The 12799-nt window shown below is 37.9% G+C and overlaps 1 non-coding gene across 1 annotated transcript; it reads left to right on the forward strand.

Moving 5' to 3' along the window:
* The first annotated feature begins 619 nt into the window (after window positions 1–619).
* On the forward strand, window positions 620–750 carry LOC136309842 (small nucleolar RNA SNORA51). Its single transcript, XR_010726473.1, has one exon. It is a non-coding gene; the product is annotated as a small nucleolar RNA SNORA51 (small nucleolar RNA).
* Window positions 751–12799: the final 12049 nt, after the last annotated feature.

Consider the following 12799-nt stretch of genomic DNA (forward strand, 5'->3'; position numbering starts at 1 on the left):
TAAATTCCCTTGGTTGTTAAACCTGGCACTTACCAATCTGGAGTCCTTTCTTGCCTTCCAAGTACAGGGGCCAGTTTGTGAACAAACAATAATGGCCAAGAGGGGCTGGCACTAGTTCATGGGCCACTTCAGGGTCCATAGCCAAAAGGGAGGTCTGTATGTCTATTACCCAATGCATGGGTGGGTGTGACTCCTCCTGGATCCCTTAGCATATGGTGCTGGTGACAGACCCAAAGGCAAACGGGGCTGTAACCAAGACTCCAGGGCTATGGAGTGATTTCCTTTTCTGTCGTTGGGACCACAGTTGGCAAGTTAGCTGCCTGGTTGTGAGCCTATCTTTTTAAAAGGGCTCTCCTCTGCCTTAGAAAGCACCAGAGTTTTGTAATTCCTACTTGGATCCCAAAGCTTTCACAAGGCACTTTTGTCTTTGGAGGGATGCCAAATTATTGTTGTTGCAGGGGGATATGTACAAGAAACAACTTATTTGGCCATTTTGCTTTGGAATGATATTTTTACATGGTATATATTTCTCCTTAATCCTTTTAACTTTGCAAACTTTGGAGTATATATATACTGTGAGAATCTCATTGATAGTTATTGTTTAAATAATTTTTGTTTAAGCCTCGTGGTGCTTATTGCAGGCTGTGTTCTTACACTGACTGTATAGAAAAAGGAAGTAGAATAACCTTACCCATGTACACCTCAGCCTTGGCCCTTTGCCTGGTCTGAATTGTGAATGAGGGAACATGGAGTAGTAAATAAATAAATAAATAAATAAATAAATAAAATTTAGTTTGAGAAACATTGGACCTAAGCAAATCAAACAAATGACAGTAATAATTTATCTCAAAGGAGGACACTAAAGCAAAAAATAATAGTGTTTGTTATTTCAGGAGTAATTATTTTAGATTAATGGTTTGACATACTCCTTATATACATTTTTATATAAGAAGCCACAGCATAAAAATTTAAAGCTTATAACCTTTGATATATAGAGGCCTAGGTTCAAATCCCATCTTCATCATCTACTGGTTGTTAACTCTTGGACAAGTTACTCTGACCTGGGGGAGACTGACATACAAATAGAAGTATATAATGTATATAGCATGTTCTGACTGAGCATGTGCAGGGTGTCATGGGAGCAAGTGTGGGGGGTGTTGGAGAAGTCACACCTCAGTCCAAACAATCGAGAGTCTAATATTGAGAACTGTGGTATATGTGAAGTGCAGAAAAGTTCTTTTGTTCAAAAATGTCCCTCTCTGTCATCAACCATTACTCTCAGCAACATACCATTGGGATGTCTAAAATCACAACAGTTATAATAACTTCTTTGGGATAAATCTTTCTCTATAATAGCTCAATAAAATACAGATATGTCCAAAGTGGGGTAACATATTCATCACACCTCCACCCTACTTTCTTCTCTCTCCCTTGTTACCTGGAGGCAGGTCAGGGGTTTGGGAAAATAAAGGGTTGGAAGGGTGTGGGGAAGAGGCAGGGGAGGTGTGGTGAAAGGATTGAGGCCTGGATGAGGAGAATGGCACTCCTCCAGAGGACGGAGGAAGCCCAGTGGGTAAGGGTATATACACATGGCTGATTCAATTACTTTTCTGAGTCACAGCTGAGTTCCTAAAAGTGGACACAAATTTTTGGGACAGTGACCATACAAGACATTGACAGTTGGAAACCTGAGATTATTCAGGAAGGGTTTTTCTTTATCCACAGTAATAGTGTGCACATTTTATATTAAAAAATCATGAGAAGAGATTCAGCATGTTTACAAATGTGAAAGATTCAAAAAAGCAACTACTATGAAGGAATTACCTTTCAGATGAATAATAGTTTATGTAGTTGCCAAAGCGTGGTTGAACAGAACTAGAATGTGAAGAGAAATCTTGGGAGAAAGTAGCTACCCAACCCCAAAGCTGCAGTTTTCAACCACATATGTCTTGTTTACACTGACCCGCTGACTGGGTGCTAGGAGACCCAGGATTTCCATCAGAACTCCCAAGTGTAGCAAGGGGCACTTGTTTGAGTCAAATTCTCACTTAGATGGGCCAGCTTGTTTGGCTCAAATTCTCACTTAGATGTTCATCATAGTTCTTAAAAGACCAAATAGTTGAAGTTTTATTTTATTTTTGGCATTCTGGCATTTGTGCTTTTAACACAGTAGATTTTCACCATCTCTTATCAATATAACAAATCAGTGATATAAGGAAAACATGGTTTTTCATTCATTATAAACACCTTCACTTTCAAATATAGGTATGCATGCTAGATATATCTTGGAGCAAAATAATATTCTTTTGTGCTTTACATGTTGAAATTCTATCAGCTATCTGAAGTCAAATGTGCAGTAATAAAAGATAATTAAGTTCTATTTATATAGAAACAATAAAACTTTAAAATAATTGAGAGGGGAAACAGATTGGCAGTTACTAAACTATTAAGAGTGTTTAAACTTTGCAACATTAGGAAGAATAGCACTTACATTTAAATATATGTTTATAACAAATAATGCAAGACAGAATAACAGGAAGTAGATGATATGCTTTAAACTGTGGAATCATTTGGGATATTAGCATTCATAAATGTAAAAATAACTTCTAAGAACTGCATTTGATTTCTACTTATTTAATTTAATTTAGGGCTTAAGTCTTTCAATAAAAAAGTCATTTTTTTTCACATTTGTGTGGAAAAAATAAAATCAGAAGGTCATCTGTGCCACCTGAAGATTTTAAAAGCAAGAAAACCTTCAAAATTATCTATACCATCTATGAAAATATCTCTGATCCAGACATAATTAGGCTATAAGGAATACAAACAAAAAGTTTTAGGTTTGTTTGGCTGAGTAGTTATGATAACAATTAAACATCTCAAGAAAATTGATCAGCTACATTTTTGGAGACTCCATCAGTGAACTATGCATTTGACTATTCAGCTTTCTCTAGACCAAGGCCAAGACTGAGGCTGACGGACAATTTGGGTGAAGTTTGTGGCTGAAATTGAACAACTTTGCATCTCCACATTTGCAGAAAATAAGGTGGTGCCTCAGACACCACCATGTCCTCAGGATTCATAAAGGTAAGTTGTATGACAAGTATGTGTGCCTGCCATTTAGAGTGGCCTTGAACAATGCTGAAGACAAGGAACCATCAGTGGATCTTATCCAGTGTTAGCAAGTTATGTAAGGTCACTTATAGGAGGGGGCACAGTCAGGTCCAGACATATAGAAACAAAGGCTCAACATACTTCAGAGCAGGTGTCTTGGTTTACATTGCTGCCAGAAAGGAATTAAAATCAGGGTCTTAGCTTCCACAATGGGATTTACCATATTCCTAATGTAAACAAATATTTTCTCAAGTTTTCTCCCTTCACCAGGTCTAATAGCCAGAATTTAGGTGGTCAGAATCTAACCACCCAGTAAGTTGGAGATTCTTGCTCCCATGATCTCATTGTTGAGGTGCCCAAGTATACTCTGAAGGTTGAGACCCCCTGCTCTTATAGAATGCTCTAATTCCAGGCAGTTTGATGAATGGAAGAAAGAGCTGGGTGGTAGTTATTGAGATATACATAAGATATTATGGGATATCCATATGATACTAGTAGTTTTATTATAAAACTACTGATTAAGGGGGTATGCAAGGTGGAAACTGACTGACAGCAGACAGTCCAGTGGTATTTTCATTCAAAGCAAATAGTGGTGGAGGTGAGAAGGATCCAAGTATAAAACCTAGCACAAGAATAAGGTAAAAAAAAAAAGTGTTCATTCAATTATATTTATTTCATCCCTACGTGCAATAGGGTATACCAGGCCTAGGTTTACCTAAACTTAGAGTATGAACCTGGATAGCTAGCACATATACTTCTGTGGTGTATCAGGACACAGCAGAGGGTGTAGAGCCTGAAGGAGTATTCGTGTAGTAAAGCCTGGTCCCGGTTGCTTTGCGTAGGACACATGAAGCCCTGGGCAGAGCAGCTTGGGATTAAAATGTTCAATTGAGGGGGTAAATTCAATCTCCTTAGTATGACTTAAACCATCTTTCTTGATCTAGCTTTTGCTTAACAATTTAGCCTCAACTATTTCTATGCCTGTTTTCAAAATGAACATTTTAGCTACAACAAACTATTTACTCTTTTGTGACCAAGTCAAAATCTTTCTTGACTCTGAAACTGTAAACTTGCTCTTGCCTCTGATTCAAATATTTCTGTCTGCTCCTCTTTCTCCATCATGGATACTTAATTCCTAGCTAACTCTGTTTATTCGTACTTTCTAGGTCAGAAGTCACTTCTTTTTTGAAGTTGTTTGCAATTCCCAGGTCTAGTTAATGAGTCTGTTACTCCCATCGAACTGTGTACTTACCATTGTTGTCATATAGAACACATTGAATTATAATTTATGGTTTACTTTCTGTATTGTCCACATCACTGTAGCTCACTAGGAACAGGGATTCTGTAACCCAGGGGTAGTCAACCTTTTTATACCTACCGCCCACTTTTGTATCTCTGTTAGTAAATTTTTCTAACCACCCACCGGTTCCACAGTAATGGTGATTTATAAAGTAGGGAAGTAACTTTACTTTATAAAATTTATAAAGCAGAGTTACAGCAACTTAAAGCATATAATAATAATTACTTACCAAGTACGTTATGTCGGATTTTCGCTGTTTGGCAGAATAAATCTTTATAAAACAACTTACTATAGTTAAATCTATCTTTTTATTAATACTTTGGTTGCTCCACTACTGCCCACCATGAAAGCTGTAACATCCACTAGTGGGCGGTAGGGACCAGGCTGACTACCACTGCTGTAACCTTACCATCATTACTCTGGATCTCAGCACTGTGACTGAGACATGGCAGCTTCTCTAAAATGTTTGGAGAATGAGTGAATGGTTGACAATATCTGAGAGAAACAGTCTTCAATGCATCGAATGATGCACAGAGAAAGGTATTGTCCTGAGTCATTCTAAGCTACCCAGGTAAAGTCATTCATTTATTCATTCATACATTCATTGATTTTTATAGTCAAACCTGGAAGACATGAAGGTTCATTTAGGGGAAGCTTGAAGGATTGTTTCAGATGCATCTGGCATTCTAGCCAATTGCATTTTCTAAGTGAGGATGCCCCAGTATACATCTCATCCCATATGCCCTTCAGAGAATATCAAACTGACAATATTTTTTCCCTGTTAAAACTAGATTAATGTTTGCAACTGCCTTGACCAACAGAATGTGCCAGAAGCGATATTGTGTGATTTTCAAGTCTGGGTTATAATTAAGAGTATGATCCCACCTTGCTCTCTTTGCCTCTCACTCTCAGCCTGTCTATGACACTACCTTTTTATGACACTACCACCATGTTGTGTAGAAGCCCAGGCCACATGGTGAGGCCGTGTGTATGTTTCCCTGGCCAAGAGCCCTAGCTTAGGTCTTAAATGATAACTGGAATCAAATGCCAGGCTTATGAGTGAACAAATTTTTAAATGATTCTAGGTACCAGACTTTAGATCTTTCCGCTGAAGTTTCAGATATAATGGAGTAGAGATAAGCAGCTCCATGATACCCTATATGAATTCCTGAAGCACAGAAATTGTGTAAGATAATAAGTGACTACTGTTGTTTTAAGCCACTGTATTTTGAGGTGATTATTGCAGCAGCAGATAACCATACAGGCAGTAGGATAATTGTCTTACCTCTCGTGTTTTCTGGCTTCCTCCTGTGCTCACAATATGCTACTTCATAAACAAAGCCAATACATTCAGTTTGTGTAAAAGAAAAGGGAAATTGAAATGGAATTCTAAGAGTAGGGTAAAAAGTGAACAATGGTAATTTAAAAGTGAAGTAATTAAAAATTCAAAGTTAAATATTAATATAAAATCAAACTATAAAGATTAAGAATAAGCATAAATGAAAATAAAGTAAAAAACTAGGCTAAAATAAAATTTAATATTAAAATGAAGAATAATATAAATAAAATGATTGAAAATGTTAAAGTTGACAGATGACGTCAGAGTAATGGCGGGGTAGGAAGCGATACTGATAAATCTCCCCCAAAACTCAACAAGATTTTCAACCAAAAACAGAAAAACCTATACTTGGAGCTTCCAGATGCTTCGCAATACACCCAAAGGTATGATTGAGTGAAAAATTGGCTAAATATATAACCAAACCCCGAAGGAAATAGGGAGTAAGAAATGCTCCTCCTTCCTCACTAACCTAAACAGGGCGGCTTTCTCTGGTAACTGTGAATATAGAAACTGAGGCGGGCAAAGGGGGTGAATAGATCCAGGCCGCCGCAGCACAAACGGCTGAACCAGGCTGTGGCACAGAGATCCAAGCCGAGGAAAATCTGATCCTGTGGCAACCCGGGCAATACAAGCTAACACTCGCGCCAAACCCAAACAAAGAAAGAAAAGCAGAGCGGCCATTTTACCCGGTCTCCTGGTCGGTGCGCAGTTATTGGGCGAGAATTTCTTCCTGGGAAAGCCACGCACGGGAGGGAGTGAGTACTAATTCCAACGGTGGAGATTTTCCGTGCTGGAGGGTGTTTCACTCAGAGGGAACCGCGGCCGGCCTCATATCCTGGTTTGCGCACGCAGATAAGGAGTGAGCGATTCCTCCGAGTGCCTCGGGAGTGCGCGCCTGTGTTATCGCACAGAGGGGCAGAGTCAGGGGCCTTTGTGTGGGTCAAAGCGGAATCTCGAGCCGCCCCAGCGCCTTGCAAAAGCCGCGCACAGGGACGGAGAGAGACTCAATTCCAACGGTGGAGATTTTCCGTGCTGGAGGGTGTTTCACTCAGAGGGAACCGCGGCGGGCCTCATATCCTGGTTTGCGCGAGAAGATAAGGAGTGAGCGATTCCTCCGAGTGCCTCGGCAGTGCGCGCCCGTGTTATCGCACAGAGGGGCAGAGTCAGGGGCCTTTGAGTGGGCCAAAGCGGAATCTCGAGCCGCCCCAGCGCCTTGCAAAAGCCGCGCACGGGGAAGGAGTGAGACTCAATTCCAACGCTACAACTTTTCCCTGCGGTTGGGGGTTTCACTCAGAGCGTGAGACTGCTGGCCGGATATCCTAGTCGCAGACAGTGAGTGAGAGTTTCCTCCAAGCGCCCCGGAAGTGGGCACCCGCTTGTGTTACCGGACAGAGTGGCAGAGCCAGAGGTCTTTGAGTGGGCAGAAAGCCCGCCTGATTATGCTAGCAGCTCTGACTGACTGAGCCTTACCCAGAGCCCTGTGCTGAGTGGAAATAGAGTGGGGAGTTGCCAGCTCTTTGAGCCTCTTACTATCCAGGCAGAGGCAGCAGCAACCCCATAGCTGGATTATCAGGCTACTAATTAAGGAAGGAAAGACTAGGAGAAAGGCTCCAGGAACACGGACTCTCTAACTGTCGGAGCCTATAAATGCTATTGAGTTTCGACTGCCAACGAGACTAAAGCACAATACATGACATTGCCATAGAGACTTATCAACTGCAAACCTCTACCTGAGCGTGCCAAAGGGGCAGAACCCGGGGTACAGAGTCACCGACCAGGAAGAGCGAGAGAAAAGAAAAAGCAAGAAGATAACCTCTCAAAATCAAGAATAATCTGCAGACTTTATAACCTATCCCATTTTATTATATTTGTTCGTTTGTTTCTCTTATCTTCATTCTTGATACTTTTTTTTCCTCCTCCAATTTGGCCGATTAACTCTCTACCAGTCTTACTCTCTCCTCTCCTTGAACTACACTACCCATAAGTGTTACATCTCCCATTATCTTTTCTCTTCTCTTCCTTTCTCTCTATGAGGGTTGCACTCCAAAACCCTTAACTCTCTCTCTCTCTCTCTCCTTTCTTTTTTCTTCTTTTAGTGGTTACCTCTTTTTTTCTCTCTCTTTCTTTTCTCCCTCTATATTAGTTTCTTCCTTTCTCCTTTACATCTCCTCTCATTCAAACCTCAATAACAAACAAATTATCTTATCTGGGACTCAAACCTATGTTTGTGGCATTTTGGGGGGTTTTTACTTCACCTTTTTAACTCACTAGCAGTGCTCCCATCCCTGGCTCTCCATATTATCTAGTTCTTGTTCCACTAAATACAATAGTAATTTTTTAATTTGTCCCCCCATTTTTCCATTTTCCTCTTATTCCTCTCATCATAACTCTTAGACAACCAACACCTAAAAGCAAATCATTTCATTCTTGACCCAAATTTTTTCCTTATTTGCTTTTTGTGGGTCCATATGCTCCTTTATTTTCTTTTTTCTTTCCTTTTTTTTTTTTTCTTTTTTTTTTTTTTTTTTTTGCCCCTTTATTACTTTTCCCCAATTCAGGCCCTCCATCACAGGCATTGTTTGTTATAATTCACAGTCCACCACTAGATTTTCTCAAAAAAGAGGGGAGAGGAGAGGAGAGGAAAAAAAAGAGGGGGGGAATAATTTCCTTTTTTTAAATTTTTATTTAATTTTTCTTTATTTCATTATTAATTTTTTTTAAAAAAAACAACTCTTTTCGATTTTTTATTTTTTTTATTGTTATTTTTTTTAACTTTTTATTCTTTATTAAATCTCATTAATACTATCAACAAAACCACCCTCAGATGCCATTAAGGAAGAGAAAATCGAATATCATGGATACAAAAGAAAGAGAGATAACACAGCTAGATGAGGAAAAATCTATGGAGAAAAAATTTAATATATTGGAAACCTTGGAGCTAAATGACAAAGAATTCAAGATAGAAATACTAAAAATCCTCCGAGATATACAAGAAAACACAGAAAGGCAATTTAGGGAGCTCAGAAAACAACTCAATGAACACAAAGAATATATGTCCAAGGAAATTGAAACTATAAAAACAAATCAAACAGAGATGAAAAACTCAATTCACGAGCTGAAAAACGAAATAACAAGCTTAGCTAATAGAACAGGTCAGATAGAAGAGAGGATTAGTGAAATAGAAGACAAGCAACTTGAGGCACAACAGAGAGAAGAAGAAAGAGACTCAAAAATTAAAAAAAATGGGATAGCCCTACAAGAATTATCTGACTCCATCAAAAAGAATAACATAAGAATAATAGGTATATCAGAGGGAGAAGAGAGAGAAAATGGAATGGAGAACATACTCAAACAAATAATAAATGAGAACTTCCCAAGCCTGTGGAAAGAACTAAAGCCTCAAGTTCAAGAAGCAAACAGAACTCCGAGTTTTCTTAACCCCAACAAACCTACTCCAAGGCATATCATAATGAAATTGACACAAACCAACAGCAAAGAAAAAATTCTCAAGGCAGCCAGGGAAAAGAAGAATACAACATATAAAGGAAGGCCCATTAGATTATCATCAGATTTCTCAGCAGAAACTCTACAAGCTAGAAGAGAGTGGACCCCAATATTTAAAGTCCTGAAAGAGAGGAACTTTCAGCCATGAATACTATACCCATCAAAGCTATCCTTCAAATATGAAGGAGAAATAAAAACATTCACAGATACAGAAAAGATGAGGGAATTTATCATCAGAAAACCCCCACTCCAGGAATTACTAAAGGGGGTTCTCCAATCAGATACAAAAAACAAAAAAAAACAGAGCCACAAGTAAAAGCTCCAAGAAGAACACAATAAAACCAAATTTAAACTGTGACAACAACAAAAAGAAAGAGGGGGAGAAGACGGAGATTAACAGTAGCAAAGGACGATGGAGTGCAAAAGTACTCACAAAATAGTTCGCTACAATGAACAGGGTAGGGACCCTTTTCATTACTCAAAGGTAACCACCATTGAAAAAACCACCACAGAAGCACATGAGATAAAAAAGATAGCAACAGAGGAAAGATGTATGGAATACAACCAAATAAAAACAAAAGATAAAAAAACGAAAGAGAAGGATCAAACAAGACACAAAACTAACAGAAAGCAAGATATAAAATGGCAATAGGGAACTCACAAGTATCAATAATTACACTAAATGTAAATGGATTAAACTCACCAATAAAAAGGCACAGAGTAGCAGAATGGATTAAAAAAGAAAATCCAACTGTATGCTGCCTACAGGAAACTCATCTAAGTAACAAGGATAAAAACAAATTCAAAGTGAAAGGATGGAAAACAATACTCCAAGAAAATAACATCCAAAAAAAAGCAGGTGTAGCAATACTCATATCGGATAATGCTGACTACAAGACAGGAAAAGTACTCAGAGACATAAATGGCCATTTCATAATGGCTAAGGGGACACTGAATCAAGAAGACATAACAATTCTTAATATATATGCACCAAACCAAGGAGCACCAAAATATATAAGACAGCTACTTATTGATCTTAAAACAAAAACTGACAAAAATACAATCATACTTGGAGACCTCAATACACAGCTGACGGCTCTAGATCGGTCATCCAGAGAATCAACAAAGACATAGTGGCCTTAAACAAAACACTAGAGCACCTGGATATAATAGACATCTACAGGACATTTCATCCCAAAGTGACTGAGTATACATTTTTCTCCAGTGTACATGGATCATTCTCAAGAATTGACCATATGTTGGGCCACAAAAACAACATCAGCAAATTCAGAAAAATTGAAGTTGTACCAAGCATATTTTCTGATCATAAAGCCTTGAAACTAGAATTCAACTGCAAAAAAGAGGAAACAAATCCCACAAAAATGTGGAAACTAAACAACATACTTTTAAAAAATGAATGGGTCAAAGAAGAAATAAGTGCAGAGATCAAAAGATTTATACAGACTAATGAAAATGACAATACAATATATCAGAATCTATGGGATGCAGCAAAAGCAGTGATAAGAGGGAAGTTCATATCGCTTCAGGCATATATGAAGAAACAAGAGAGAGCCTAAGTGAACCACTTAACTTCTCACCTTAAGGAACTAGAAAAAGAAGAACAAAGACAACCCAAAACCGGCTGAAGAAAGGAGATAATAAAAATCAGAGCAGAAATAAATGAATTAGAGAACAGAAAAACTATAGAAAAAATTAATAGAACAAGGAGCTGGTTCTTTGAAAAGATCAAAAAATTGACAAACCCTTGGCAAGACTTACCAAGGAAAAAAGAGAAAGAACTCATATAAACAAAATCCAAAATGAAAGAGGAGAAATCACCACGGACACCGTAGATATACAAAGAATTATTGTAGAATACTATGAAAAACTTTATGCCACTAAATTCAACAACCTAGAAGAAATGGATAAATTCCTAGAAAAATACAACCTTCCTAGACTGAGTCAAGAAGAAGCAGAAAGCCTAAACAGACCTATCAGTACAGAAGAAATAGAAAAAACCATTAAAAACCTCCCCAAAAATAAAAGTCCAGGCCCTGACGGCTATACCAGCGAATTTTATCAAACATTCAAAGAAGACTTGGTTCCTATTCTACTCAAAGTCTTCCAAAAAATTGAAGAAGAAGCAATACTTCCAAACACATTTTATGAGGCCAACATAACCCTCATACCAAAACCAGGCAAGGATGGCACAAAAAAAGAAAACTACAGACCAATATCTCTAATGAATACAGATGCTAAAATACTAAACAAAATACTAGCAAATCGAATACAACAACATATTAAAAAAATAATACATCATGATCAAGTGGGATTCATCCCAGAATCTCAAGGATGGTTCAACATACGTAAAACGGTTAACGTAATACACCATATCAACAAAACAAAGAACAAAAACCACATGATCTTATCAATAGATGCAGAAAAGGCTTTCGATAAAATACAACACAATTTTATGTTTAAGACTCTCAACAAAATGGGTATAGAAGGAAAATATCTCAACATGATAAAGGCCATATATGATAAACCATCAGCTAACATCATATTAAATGGCACTAAACTGAAGGCTTTCCCCCTTAAATCAGGAACAAGACAGGGTTGTCCACTCTCTCCACTCTTATTTAATGTGGTACTAGAGGTTCTAGCCAGAGCAATCAGACAAGACAAAGAAATAAAAGGCATCCATATCGGAAAAAAAGAAGTAAAGGTATCACTTTTTGCAGATGATATGATCCTATACATCGAAAACCCCAAAGAATCCACAAAAAGACTACTAGAAACAATAAGCCAATACAGTAAGGTCGCAGGATACAAAATTAACATACAGAAGTCAATAGCCTTTCTATATGCCAACAATGAAACAACTGAGAAGGAACTCAAAAGAATAATCCCCTTCACGATTGCAACAAAAAAAATAAAATACTTAGGAATAAACATAACAAAGAATGTAAAGGACTTATATAATGAAAACTATAAACCATTGTTAAGGGAAATCGAAACAGATATAATGAGATGGAAGAATATACCTTGTTCTTGGCTAGGAAGAATAAATATAATCAAGATGGCTATATTACCCAAAGCAATATACAAATTTAATGCAATTCCCATCAAACTTCCAATGACATTTTTTAAAGAAATAGAGCAAAAAATCATCAGATTTATATGGAACTATAAAAAACCCCGAATAGCCAAAGCAATCCTAAAGAAAAAGAATGAAGCTGGGGGCATAACAGTACCTGACTTCAAACTCTATTATAGGGCCACGACAATGAAAACAGCATGGTATTGGCAGAAAAATAGACACTCAGACCAATGGAACAGAATAGAAAGTCCAGAAATAAAACCACATATATATAGTCAAATAATTTTTGATAAAGGGGCCAACAACACACAATGGAGAAAAGAAAGCCTCTTCAATAAACGGTGCTGGGAAAACTGGAAAGCCACATGCAAAAGAATGAAACTGGACTACAGTCTCTCCCCCTGTACAAAAGTTAACTCAAAATGGATCAAAGATCTAAACATAA

This window comes from Saccopteryx bilineata, chromosome 6 (genome assembly GCF_036850765.1).
Source record: "Saccopteryx bilineata isolate mSacBil1 chromosome 6, mSacBil1_pri_phased_curated, whole genome shotgun sequence".
Taxonomy (NCBI): Eukaryota; Metazoa; Chordata; class Mammalia; order Chiroptera; family Emballonuridae; genus Saccopteryx; species Saccopteryx bilineata.